Below are 14,982 nucleotides of genomic sequence, written 5' to 3'. Positions count from 1 at the left end.
TTTGTTTGCTAAACAATAAGAATCAACACAAATGCTTGAAATTAAATGTTTTCATGTCAACTTTGTTTTTGTTTAGTCCAGTTATTTTACGATTTATTCTCGCTTCTTGTACATTTAATATTATTATATAACGGGATTTAAATTAAAGTGTGATACTTTTACTTTGTTTACCTGAAGTTTCGATCGAATTGCATCAATCGTGGTTGAATGAATTTGTTATCGCCAGCAAAGCTTCTAAATTGAAGACTTCATTAGGATTGTAAAACACTGGCAAAGCGTAGCACACGTAAGTGTTACATGTTCTACGTAGCGTAGCGGCGTAGAGCTTCGTAGACACCTAGTAATCGTTACTGTTCAAGCATAACCTGCCAATAATTGAATGCGGTGGGCAATCAATCTAACTGTTGTGGGACTATTATTTTGTAATAAGAATTGGTTATGGATCATCTTGAAGTAAAATAGCACAACTAGTGACCCAATAAACTACATAAAGCTCTCAAATCACAAAAAAAACCTTTATTGTACGATCATATGTATCCTTAATTCTATGTACAATCATCTTTTCTATAAATAACTCAAACATAGATCCCATATATTCACAAGGCTCTGAGCAAAAAATACCTTTTTTGAAACCCCATACAATACCCTCAATCAATGCCAAAAAAAACCGTCTCCATTAATATTTACCCACAATGGGTAAACAAACCCTTTCCTACCCGGTCTATAATACCTTAGAATACAACCACTTGTGTTTTCAATAACAAATAAAGGTTTGAGCCAATCATGGGAGGCTTCGCGTGACGTCTTATATAAATAGAAATAAATATTTCCAAGTATTTTTTATTTATATACGCAAGAGCATTGAAGGCTTTTTCATTCAAAATGAATGCCAACTATAGAAAAGGTTATTCGATGTCTTAATGGATTTTAGCAATAAATATATTGGTTAATGGATACTCTATGAGAGGACGCCCTAGAAGGATATACACAGATTATATCGGCGATGTCTTGCAAAAAGGCCAGGTATATAGTACTGTCAAGTTTGTAAGAATCCTAGCAAGTTGCATTCTTTGGCCTCTGTCTACCTCTATGGGGAAAAGGCGCGATTTAAGGTATGTATGTATGTATAAATTGGTTAATATTTTGAAGTTACATAAATATGACATACGCGATGAGAATTAACGTATGACATTTAACATGTTAATTGAAGCCAGAGATGTTCAGTTAAAATACCACCAAGCCTAGGAATGACCGCATCAAGGCTGTTTCACCCATTTATCATGTACTGACCGCTTAAACAAAATATTTCAAAGAAGCACAGAGATGTTCAGTTGAAATACCACCAAGCCTAGGAATGACCGCATCAAGGCTGCTTAACCCATCTATCATGTATTGACCGCCTAAACAAAATATTTCAAATCTACGTATACTTTATTTTGGTTATAAAAAAAAAAGTATATTATGATGACAGCTCAACGTTTTAAATTACTTTAAACTAAATTTGTCATTAGTCAAAATTACATTCAAGTTAGACACGGGTCGTTGTTTAATATAATTTTGTATTCAGTGCTTTGTGTTCACAATTATAATAAAGTTAGGGATTATGTATGGAGGGTTATTGTAAAACATTTATATGTAAATTTTATGTAATATGTTGTTATCTTAATCTCATAACTTGCGACGGAGATTATATTGTTTTGCTAGCTTTTGCCTGCGGCTTTTACCGCATTTTTTGTTTTTGGGTATAGGGAATTTCCTCAGGATGTAATATGCTGCCAATCCATGACTTTATCTACATCAGCTCAACTGTTTTTGAGAAACGACGGAGAAACAAACACATAATAATCATGTATGTATTGTCTGCTAATGTATAATGTAGGTATGGATATACGACAGTATTTTTATTCAGAACGCATTGCAAGATACTAAATAATAAATAAAAACAGATAAAACTAGATTTTATTTAGATATATTGAATATTTTCGATAAATATAAAATGGTATGGATCAAAATAAGGGCACGTACAAAGGTCAGTGGTCTCGTTAAAAATACATTATGTATATTTGGAGCCAAGTTAAAATACACTCAGAAAATATAAATATGAAAAATATTTATCACAGATTTTACGAAAAAGGATCTAGTTTTTTTTAATAGCTATCGCAAATTCGTTTTACCAGTGTATATTTCGAACGATATTTATACGCAATTTAAATAGCATAACTACTAAAATAAAAAAATATTTCTATTAAAAATAGTCATTAGTGTCTGAGTGAAAATCTACGAACGTCTACAACTGCTACGAAACTACGTGCGTAGCGCATTGCGAAAGTGTGTTCTCAAATATTACGTCAGTCATTCTTCGAGGTTGTTGGAAATTATTTAATGAATCTTTAAATAAGCCAAATCTGTATCTAAAATATCCCAAGTGTATAAATTTCAATTCTACTTCTATCATTTTAGTAATAAATACACCCGAGTTGGCTCTTCGATCAAAAAGTTTAAAAACCTATTAATATGCGGACATAAAACCACACTCAAACTATCAAAACCACTTTATTTTGAGTAAACAAAAAACCATTTAAACAATTAACCGAACTGTCAGAGTCACAAAGTCTCGTCTGTTACACAACCGCAGCCGGGAGCGACCGGCTTGCATCACCCTCGCACTAGCACCCTCTACAATAACAGTGTGTGAGCTCTAGCCAGCAGGGATGGACATACAAACAAGACGTTGTTTTGATTGTATGTTGTATTGGCTATGTCGAATGTTTTAGAATATCAATATTTTTTGTTTTGGTTTTGAGTTATACACACTACTATTTGTTTTTGTTTTAATTTAGGATACAGTCTGTCCTGGTTGGGGTTTGATATTTTTAAAATTATGGGCTATTGAACTGCATGTTCTTGTGAGGATTGGATAAAAAAGAACAGAATAGCGAAAATCTTACAAAAATTCGCTGATCATTATGGAGACGCGGTCGACAAAATAATCTCAAACCAGCGCTTCTACCTTATTTTGGAAGAACTCATTTGCAATTTCTGACAAGTCACTTTCAATATCATTATTTGATATTACTAGTATAAGTACTCAATACTAATGCGATAACGTATAAACTAATGTTAAATTAATCCAAATAACGAGTAAATATTACGTATAAAGTTGTTATAAAACATGCAGATTTTGCTACCTCCTAACGAAATAAGTAATAGCAGAGATGATATTCAAATATATTTTCAAAACCCGTGTCAAGTATAAAGTTTATGGCCGCCTATAAAACATAATAACATCAATCTCCTTGCTTGCATTTTAATCAGATACTCACGGTTCAATGACCCCGGGCTCAGTTCGGCGAATCCTTTAATATCAGGGTTATATTCGAATACACGTGAAATTTTCCAGCGAATATTTCAGGAAAATTATTTATTGGTAAAAAAGTAGATTGGGTTGTTTTATGGTTTCTGTGATTGAATTAAAAATATCATTTTCACGTTATGGCTGCTATAGAGAATTAATTTCTAAAAAAAAAAATTACATATAGCTAATATGTAAAATAGAAAAAAATCTTTAATATGTACAAAAATTACATATTTGTAAACAAGAAATTTATTTTTGTATAAAAATGTAATAAAAGAAAACTCATCAAATTTATCATACAATCTTTACCACGTAGTTCAATTTTAAAACAGCACCTCACTACAAAATATAAGTTACATTATATTATAAGTTACACCGTTACTTATAACGCTATAACGATCGTGAACAGCTGTTCCGTTGCCAAGTAATGTCAAACACACGCAGTGACGTAGTTTGATGACGTCAGAGCTGAAGATTGCCTGCTCTATGATTATTACTGGCCGTAAATATTTCTAGGGCATTTTTATTTGATGTTGCTAAGCCGTAAGTTATAGGTACGGGTCGATAAGGAACTATTTGTTGGAAGTTGAGTGGATCGAATAAGCAAGTATAACCAGGTGACACTACAGAAACTTGAAGTGATTCACAACCATTTTAATAGAAATAAGCACTAGTTTTATGTAATAAGTTTTTTATGTTTAATTTAAGGCCGAAAACCGTCTGCCCAGGAAAGAATCCCATTTTTACAAAATATTAGCAAGAAGTTCATTATTTTATTGTTCTTTAAGTTATCCTTCTGCAGGGCAAGGGTCTCCTCTTAAAGTGAATGAAGTGTTAAAAGTTTGATACGCAATATATTTTTGAGATACAATAAATGGTTTTTGTAACCCCTGACGAACCTTAGACCTAGTATATCAGAGGAATTAGACCTTTCACAATATAAAATTTCCTTCTACATTTTCCACCAACCTAATAAACCTATTTATTCCGTAATCCACACAATGAATCAGTGAGGCATTACGATGAATTATTGAAAAGTTAACTATTTACCTGATGTTGATCCAAGGCCGCGGCCTTCATGTGTCACACAGACTGACTGATATCGTGACTGGCTTTGTGAAATATACTTATCGCTGGAATTTCTATACAAAGTTATACAAGTTATGTTTGATTTGGAATAGTTTTTAGGAATTAGATAGCGTTAAAGATATAGTTGATAGAGGGAAGTCTTGTGGCATAAATTGTTATCTTATGAGTTAAACAACAATAAAGAGCCATTGTTTCTCTTCTTTTTTTTTACAACTCGCGCACTAAGAATTGCTCTTGTGTCGCGGGGACTTTACATTTACGTGGATCGCGCAAATAATTGTTCCGTGTGGGAATCGAACCCATGACCTACCGATGCGGTAGTGGTATCGGCGTGGCGACCTAAACCACTGCGCCACAGAGCGTACCAAGTCACTTGAAAGAGCTATGTCTTCAAATACATCGTTTATCCGCTGATGACGTTTATGGTGCATAAAAATATGACGCTCGAGAAGACGATCGATCTACACGTTTCCCTACTGACGTAAATCCACTCCTTACAAAAGCATCTGAGTTTGTTTTAGTTTTAGCCAACCCATATAAGAAGGTTATATCTCAAAGCTACTAAAATTCAGCATCTAGGCAGCCATAAGCACTAAAAGCCTTCTAAGATAAATGTTATCATTTTTCTCACGACTATTCGAAAGAAAACTATTATGTCCTAACATTATTCTTTATTCTAAGCTGCATTTTATCCAAGATGGTATGACATTTTATATAAAATTCTCTCTTATTTTCTATTACAGAAATAAACCGAGCAATTTATAAGATAACACGCTTTTCTTAAAACTCGAACTGCAGTCGTATGCTAATTTGAACACATTTAAATACGTTTCAACTATAAGCGTTAAGTAAAAGTCTACGCATATAATTTAATCCTTTAATATATTTTTCAAAATGGCTGCCGAATGAATTTGCTGGTAGTTGGACATTTTTAAATATACATGGCTTTAACATAGTAGCTTGATTGGAGTTCATTTATGAACGCAAGCGATGGAACATAGATTACTTTTTCCTGACTTTTAATAACTGAAGTTTACAAAATGATGACGAATTACTTTGATGTCATCAAAATACGTCAAATAGACAAGATTATTTCTCGAATAACGATGATACGCTATAATCTTTAAGCAATAATAGACAAACATTTAGTCTTCGCCTAACTTATAGGGCACAAAAATATTAAACGTAATGTTTAATGTATTTACAAAAGCACAACCAGACACAACAAAAAAGTTTCGCCTTTTTGGAAAATCTCGGTTCCACTTCTCAAAATTGATAATATAATTAGAAATACACTCACCAAAATTCTCAATGTGGCCTTGGACGACCGTGCATGGCTTCAGGCTTCCTTGCCTATTCGTCTAGGAGGCCTCGGCGTCCGCAAAATTTCAGATATTAGTTTGCCTGCGTTCCTGTCCTCGGTCCACGGCACGGAAGAATTGACCAGGAAAATCTTAGCTCCTACACTGGTTAATTCTGAAGTGTCGTGTAAGACCGATGCCATGAACGCCTGGAAAATGGCCGCTCCAAACTCGGATTTACCTCGAAACTTGTTCTCTCAGAGACAGTGGGACGCGCCGCTCAGCAGTTTGATTAAGGAAAATATTTTATTAACATCTTCCACTTCTGCTGAGCGTGCTCGCCTTCTGGCTGTGGGAGAATGGGAATCGGGGCTTTGGCTTTAGGCTCTCCCTTCATTTAACGTTGGTACCATGCTCGATGATACCACGTTCCACATCGCCACATGTCTTCGTTTAGGAGCCTCGTGTGTTTCTCCGCATCGTTGTCACTGCGGGGAAGCTGTCGGCGAGCTCGGGCACCATGGTCTATCGTGTGATAAAAGTGCGGGTCGTTTCCCGCGTCACGCCCACCTAAACGACATAATTCGCCGGTCTCTTGCCACCACGGGTGTTCCAGCTCTATTAGAACCCAATGCTGGCGCGCGACGATGGGAAGAGGCCGGACGGTATGTCGTTGTTGCCTTGGAGTATGGGCAGGCCCTTGGTTTGGGATGCAACCTGTGTCGACACCTTGGCGCCTTCCCATATTCCAGGTACGGTGGGCATTACGGGCGCTGCTGCCGCATCAGCAGAAAACCTCAAGCGGCGCAAATATAGTAACATCATTGGTAATTACGTATTTGTGCCGTTTGGGGTTGAAACCTTAGGACCGTGGGGCCCGAGTGCTCGTAGTCTCTACCGAGAGATTGCGAAGCGTCTCGTCGATGCTACGCGTGACCAGAATGCTGGCCTTTACTTTGGTCAAAGAATTAGCATCCAACGTGGCAATGCTGCCAGCATTCTGGGTACGTTACCAGTCGACGATGGTGAGGAGAAATTCTACGACGCGTGACGCACTCCTTTTGTATCCATATTTTATATTGTAAATATATTGTATAATTGTAAATATTTTGTTTTTTTAAATTATTTCTAGTTTAGTTGTTAAAAGTTATTTATAGTTAAGTTTTATTCTAATAAATTTCTGTACATTTTACAAAAAAATACACATCTATATTATAGGTAAAATCTGATACACCCCCGGTAAAACTTTACTTGGAACTTTTTGTAGAAAATCGTTAAACTACCTTCAACTGCAATTAATTATGAAAGCGGTAAGACGACAAAAGACAATGGACATATTTTCCTATGAAAGTCAGTGACACCGGCAAAGGACAGAGTGAACGAACTCAAAGGTCAAAGCCAATTAAAAGGGTTCAAATATATAATAGAAATACCGCAGAAAACTATAATAAAACAAAAATAAATAAAGTGTAGATTGCGTGTATTTGATTTTGCTTTTAAATGCTCAACAGATTAAACACAATAAAAAAAGTTACCAGTCATAAACAAAAACATTTGAACTTCGCAATAATTCCAATTTTAACAAATGGCAACTCAAAGCTTGTGTTTAAAAAAAATAAACAATGCAAAAAGCCACCGACCTACAGCCGCGGTATTCCATAGAGAATTAACGTTAAATTTTAAATGAAACGTAAGCGGTGGAACGCGGCCAATAAAGCAGTACTTACACTGACCATTTTAAAATGAAATAACTTATTTATCGTTGTATACAGCTACTTAGTCAATTTAATATTTCAGTTATTAAGTTACTGAAAAACTGAAATATTTTAGTTTGAATTGTTATAGTTCAAAACTAGCGGCCAGCCCCGGCTTCAGCCGGTTTAAACAGTTATTTACCTTCCTCTTAAATCACCCTATCTATTGAATACTGCATAAAAATCCGGTGCGTAGTTTTAAAGATCAAAGCATACATACAAAAAAACATAGAGACAGCGACTTTTCTTTATACTATGTAGTGAAACACTATTTCTTAAGGTTATAAAAGACGTTTATCTGTTAAAATACTGGTAAAATTTCTCCGCACTTATGGTAGCGGGATATTCGCAGTGACGTCACGAGGCCCGCCAATCAATATCGCGGCCCCGACCACGACCGCCGAGCGCTCCGAGTGCTCCAACACAGCTGTATACAAAGTATACGTACTTTTTGTTTGGTGTTACACTCACTCACGCGAAACTAGATTAATTTGAGTTATTGGACAGTTCAATTTTGTTATTGAAGCTCTGAATTTCTAACTTCGTTAGTTTGTGACCAGAAATAGGTTCAAAGGTATATTTTGTTGCTTTTTTTACTTATCTTGCTTTAATTTTATTATATCTGATATGTTGTCAAACTAAAAGCTGGCTATTTTTACTTTAATTCAGGAAGACAGTGATACAAAATAACGAAATTGCAAATAATCTGACGTAAGTATGTACTCAGTGTACTCACCTTATAAAAAAAGAAATCATTTTAGTGCTTTAAAAATACCATAGATAATCAAGAGCTGGTTGGTAAAAGACCGTTGGAATACATGCGACCATAAAGATTAATTGCTGCTAAATAAAATAATGTATAAATACTAAAAAACAAACTCGCAACAAACGAACGAACTTTAAAATTGCGAAAGTTGGTCCGCAAATAAAACTGGTTGGAAACTAATATAAAATTTAAAACGTATTAAAAACTTGCATCGGTATAGAGGCGTCAGTCGATTGAAATTGTACATTTAAAATAGTTGTGATGATATAAATGGCGTCTGTTGGCTAGACGGCTCGAGTCGTTGCAGTCCGAGCTGTCTGAATGTATGTACGTTACGTGCCCCGAGGGGAAGATATACAGATTGGCGATGTTAGGGGAACTCCTTGCGCGTTTAGACTCACTGATACGGACGTCAGCGGCAGAATTACCTTAGTTTTATTTAAATGTTTCATGTTTGTTGTTTTGTAATTGGCGGTGTTTGTTTTATGGATTTTAAACTTTTTTTGCTTATTTATCAAATTCTATATGTACAGCCTTGCTCATAAGTATTAGGCACCCTATAATTTTGAGTCTTATGAATAATTTGGTTGAAAAATGAAACTAATTTGGTAATAAATATTAATTTATTAATAAATAATTATAAAATATACTAATATTTTGTGTGTCTGCCCTTTGCTTTGATCACTGCAGCAATCCTGTTAGGCAGGCTACGTAAAAGCTTCTTGCATTCATCTGCAGTGATGGCATCCCACTCTTCCATTAAAGCGTTTTTTAACGCCGATTTTAACGTTATGGTGTGCTCACGTATCTTGCGCTTTAATATACCCCAAAGTTGCTCAATGGGGTTGAGATCTGGAGACTGTGCCGGCCAATCTAGTAAGTCAATGTTGTTCTCTCGGAACCAACGCATTGTGACTGCCGATGTGTGACAGGGAGCATTATCCTGCTGGAATTTGACACCGTCTAAGTTTGTGTCGCCAAAAATGCGCGTCATAGAAGGCATCAACGCGCTTTGCAGTACATTTATGTACTTTTGGCTGTTCATGCGACCTTCACAAACGAACATTTCGCCCACTCCATCGGCAGACATGCAGCCCCAGATCATAATGCTCCCGCCTCTGTGTTTGACGGTAGGTACCACACAACTTAGGTGGTATTCTTCACCGACACGCCGTCGCACAAAAACTACACCAGGCGTCCCAAAAATCTGAAAAATTACCGAAATAAACTTGATTTAAAATTTGTCATATTTTTTCTAAAATTAAACTGTTGAAAGCGAAATGGTTGTTGATATTTAACATTAATGATATAAAACTTACTTCAAAGTTAGATTCATCGGACCACACAACATTGGACCAATCTTCCTCAGTTAAATGTTGGTGTCTCAGAGCCCATTCTAAGCGGCTCTTTATGTTGCTGGCGGAGAGCAATGGCTTCTTCCCCGCTTTGCAGCCTTTTAAACCAGCTTTCGCAAGTCTTCTTCTTACTGTTGGAGCACTAATTGATCTTCCAATAGTCTCTGAAAGATCTGCAGTGAGCTCAGAAGAAGTTTTTTTGCGATTTCTGAGGGAATTACGAATAAGTAATCGGTCTTGTCGCGCTGTAGTCTTATTGTTTCTACCTGTTCTCGGTTTGTCCGCGTGAGAACCAGCCTCGGCAAACCTTTTGATAGCAGTTTGCACTGCACAGCGAGAACACTTCACCATTCTGGAAATCTCTATCTGAGACTTGCCTTGTTCATGTAGAGTTTGAATTTTTATCCGATTTTCCACACTCACTTGAGTTAATTTAGGCATTTCGTAAAATAGACTGTATCTAATTTACAAATAAGTCGCAAATAATAGCCTCTTGACACTACGAGTAATGAAAGAAGACTGATTCAAAAAATAAAATTATTTGAAAAAATGACATAATTAACAAAATGTTGACCAGATGTTTTATGACACCTTAGAATTCGCTATCCTTTGTTTAAAATTTCCTATTGATAACGCCGCCTAGCATATTGATAAAAGGATTCGTCAATTTTTAAATACTGAATGAGTTGCACGTGTTTTATGGGGGTGCCTAATACTTATGAGCAAGGCTGTATATTGTATACTAGCTGACCCGCGCCACTTCGCTTGCGTCACCTAAGAGAATGGGTCAAAATTTTCCCCGTTTTTGTAACATTTTTCGTTGCTTCTCCGCTCCTAATGACCGTAGCGTGATGTTATATAGCCTATAGCCTTCCTCGATAAATGGGCTATCTAACACTGAAAGAATTTTTCAAATCGGACCAGTAGTTCCTGAGATTAGCGCGTTCAAACAAACAAACAAACAAACAAACTCTTCAGCTTTATTATATTAGTATAGATTCGAAAATTTCACACTATTTGAAATAGTTATGTATTTTAAATTTTTAATAGAATTGTTGTCTACAAAGTTACGTAGGTACATAAAATAATGACGAAATCCTTAACGCAATAACCTTTTACTTTATATAAATGCTATCACATATCGATGAATAACTAAACTTTGTGTGTTCGTGTTTCAATTCTGATAATTTCAGTGATTTGCCGCCATTAGTGCTCAGAACGTGAAGGTCGAAGTCATTAGGCAATATAATGTTATTACTTAGACTATTGTAGTGGCACTAGAGCCAATTAAACGCGATTACTCTCAGACATAATCAGATATTAATAACTAATTCACGAAATAACATTTATTTGGCAATCTAACAGCACAGGTAATTCCTCGAAATCCTTCAACATTTTCTGAGAAAATAAACTTAACCAATAAGAGTCCACTTTTCTCATGAGTAACCCAATTTATTGTCGTATTTCTTTACATTGACATGTCATCAATTTGCGAAAGCTTTACTGTGAGCTAAGTCAAAGTGTCCTTTGTCAGGGCGTATTATCGGTGAGCATTTGGCACGGGTGCCGACCTCCAAGGTGATCGACATACCAACGTCTAGACTCCGGGCGCCTAATAAATCAACTACACAAAAAATCTTTAGATACTTTTCGCCAAAATTCTCGTTAATTCACAAACATATTTCATTGTAATTTTTTCGTCGGTAAACACTGTCCTTTCTCAATGTCAAGCTTAAATTTATTGCCAGCCTTACAGGGTTTAGCTATTTGTTAATTTTAACACATAGTGGACTGTTATAAATAATAAAGCAGTTGGTTGGCACTGTAGCTAAGTAAAGCTTAGCCGGCGCGTGTACGCTGGCAACACCCACGGACATGCGTGAATATTTCATGTGTTGCCAGTTTCAACGCGAGAATGTTACCCTTCGATGTTAATGTTTATTAAATTTCAAAACGCAAATAACTCGAGCTTCGTGTGGTCGTTTTCAATTCGAATGGTTTTGGAAAATGTAATATCCTGTGAGTTTATTTTTGGTTATACGTTTTAAAACTCGGTAAAAATTTACAGTTATAAAATACAGCGCCATATTTCGTAAACAATAGAGTTCAGATGTATCGTGTTCGAAATATCGTCGCTACAACTCGTAACTTCTATGAAACTCTATATCGTTTTATTCTGTTATAAATAGTAATGTAGGCAATATCGTCCATTTTAGCCAGATTCGTTTATCGTATCTAAACCTTAAAGCGCCGAATTTTAGGTTCTAGCTATGAAACCAGATAATATACTAAACGACAGTAAGGGAAGGCTATAAAATATGAGGGTATCATATTTTATAGTGTACGATGTATAAACCTACTAATTCCAATAAGATTTAGGGCCTGTTTCACAGTTTCTGGATAAGTTTTAGGTAACTTATCTGGTAGATAAAATTACAGCAAAAATTTATAGATTTTGCACAAAATATGGTGTACTTACTAAAAATGTATAAATTGCTATGAGCTTTAACAATTTCCTGTAAAATATATTCGTCACATGTTTAAAACAGTTACCCAAACCACGTTATTTAAATTCATTCAAACTCCACACTCACGGACCGGTGCGGTGGCAGTTTACAAACTTTGACAATTTTAAAAACTTTTCGAAATCCATTCGTGGAATAGTGAATTTCAAAGTTTTGGGTGCATGTAACATTTTTCTTAGAACTGTTCAATCGAATTACTTTCCGAGACAAGCAATAAAAAGTGTTTTAGTAAATTGTAGCCCAAACAAGTTTTCAATACGGTTAATAACCTATAACTTAATAGAACAAAACCTACGCAAACACCATTGTAAATAAATACAGTTTACGAATACAAACTACACTCAAAATTCCTGTCTCAAGTATTTGTTCAAAGTTTTGGCTCCATTCGTGCCGACTACGGTTGGTAAAGATAGCGATAGCATAGACCTGTGTGCTGTATCTATATGTACGACGGTTATGTCTCGATACGTCACTGATATCGCTTTGTGGACGCTCGATAGAACGCCGAGTGCGGCGACGAGTTTTACGGTGCTTTGAGGCGATAGTTATTTAGGTATTTGTTCAGTAGACGATATCTGTTAATAGACTGAAATAGAAGAAAATATTTTACTGCAATCTTTGTATTGGTAAAAACTGTGAATGAAAATGACTATAAATGTTTTTTTGGTTTGCGCACATGGTACACAAGTTTGTATATCGATCGATTTCTTTAAATGTTAGCACCAAAATGCCTGAATAATTTTACATAGTTCGGCTTGTAAAACCATACAGAAAAAAATACTTTGATTAATTATGAAGCCAAAATTTATAGTAGCTGAAAATTAAGTTGTATTTTTTATCAGCAAGTAACGTTAATTTGATCAGTTTCGTGTTTAATCTAAAAAAAATATTGCTACCTTGTTAAATTTTAATCTTTGTACAAAGCATAAATTTTGTAACATAATTAATCTGTTATTACAGAAAAAATACTGTTTTATCAAGATTGATGAAACCTTTTTTACTTTAGTTCTTTAATATTTATTTTTTAGAAAACTCAGTAGACTTTTCTACAAAATATTATCCTTCCGTATAACAACTTCCGTTTTCCCTTTTCAATACTACAGTTTCTATATTTTTTATTTTGAATATAAATGTTTATTATCACAAATTATATTGCAGAGTATATTTTATATTATTTTCTCAATAACTCACACAATAATCACAGGCTTTACTGAACTTATGATATCTACGTAAACACAATCGCGACCTATGGAAGTTCAAAACACGTTTCGTAATAGTATCTTTTATGGTTTTCATCACATTTAAGCCACGTTAACATTGTAAAACTAATAATTATCTCATTGTAAGACTAAGAAACGTTACAAAAGAACCAACATTTATTTAACGACAAAACTTCAACTCTAAACAGATAAAACGTCCATTAAAACACGGAACTGTAAAATCAAACAGCAGGAAACTCTCGCTAACTGTCTGTAGACACTAGACGCTAAGTCAGATCGAGTCTAGTCGAGTCTGGGCGAATATCGAGTAATCACTATCGAGTCAATGTACCGAGTTACACTATGAATGCACTTCGGGACCGATAAGTGCACTTTAAACTATTGTATACCTTTGAATTTTGAATTGAAACGACGCTCAGCGGATATTATTATTAGTACCTACAATAGAAAGGACTTTTCTTTCGTGTTTACGCTTTTTATTGTGCTACATGAAAATACACTTTGGACAATATTAAAAATAGTTTCTTTATCCTCTCAAGCGCCCGGCCACCGTGTCACGGTTGAATGTTCTACCCCCGTCAAGCGCCCCGCCACCGTGGTACGGCAAAACGATCTTACATTTAAAAAACGTAGAAACGAAATGCTAAAACTATGTTTATCCCTTTCAAACATATTTGACATTGAAGCTGATGAAACGAGACGACGATCTAATGCACACACTTGAATAAGTGGTTGATATAGGCCAGAGAGCACCTTAAACAACATCTGATCCAACGACATGTTCCTTTATGACCAATATTGTAAATCCTTTTTTTAACTAATTTTAAAGATTTGAGTATATTTTACAGTTGGATTTTAATGTCATTATTCATTAACTACGCGATAAGACCTTTCGTCATATTATTTCTTTTGCCTAAAAATATTTTTTAGACTTTCTTCAAACACATGCCTAAAGCACAAAATATTCAGATTAAACCGACTATTGTACTACCACTATCAAATATTATTTGTGGTTTATATTTTTAATCTATAGCAAATTTTATGTAGATTTCAAATATATAAGGTATGACTAGGGTGTTAGTATTAAAATATGACGGAATCGGCGCTTAAACGCCAACCGCCAATTCAATTTCGCGCGCCATTTTTGGCCTGGACGCTTAACGGTATATTTGAATTTTGACGTTGGGGCGCTCGAGAGGGTATTCAATAAAATAAAAGCTCTACAGATGCTTAGTCGATAAAAGTACGACGTTATCAATGTCTGGTTTTTATTTTGGGTTACGAAATGAGGACTGCCTTTTCACGTCTAGAATTATCCAAAATATCCCTTGAATTATCCAAAATACAATATAACAAACCATTAATGACGAACTCATCGACTTACGCAAATGATTCTAGAATAAAATCTATCAAAAAATTAATTACGCTAAAGATAAACTTAAAATATCAATAACCTCCAAAATATTGATAATGTTGATCATTAATACTTGCGAAGTCAGTCTGTACATTTTGTACAGTCGGGCGATAAACCATTAATGGACTGTAATGGAAATATAAGGAAGATATGGGATAAAATTAATATGTTACTAGGAAGAAATAAAAAGTCTGTAGACGATA

General features: G+C 35.0%; 1 protein-coding gene across 6 annotated transcripts in view; it reads right to left on the bottom strand.

The window, feature by feature from the left end:
* bsk (mitogen-activated protein kinase dJNK) overlaps window positions 1–14,982 on the bottom strand; it is a 146,030-nt gene that overhangs the window by 69,673 nt on the left and 61,375 nt on the right. The window lies entirely within an intron of this gene.

This window comes from Anticarsia gemmatalis, chromosome 16, assembly GCF_050436995.1.
Source record: "Anticarsia gemmatalis isolate Benzon Research Colony breed Stoneville strain chromosome 16, ilAntGemm2 primary, whole genome shotgun sequence".
Lineage (NCBI taxonomy): Eukaryota > Metazoa > Arthropoda > Insecta > Lepidoptera > Erebidae > Anticarsia > Anticarsia gemmatalis.
This window is presented reverse-complemented; position numbering and strand designations above follow the sequence as displayed.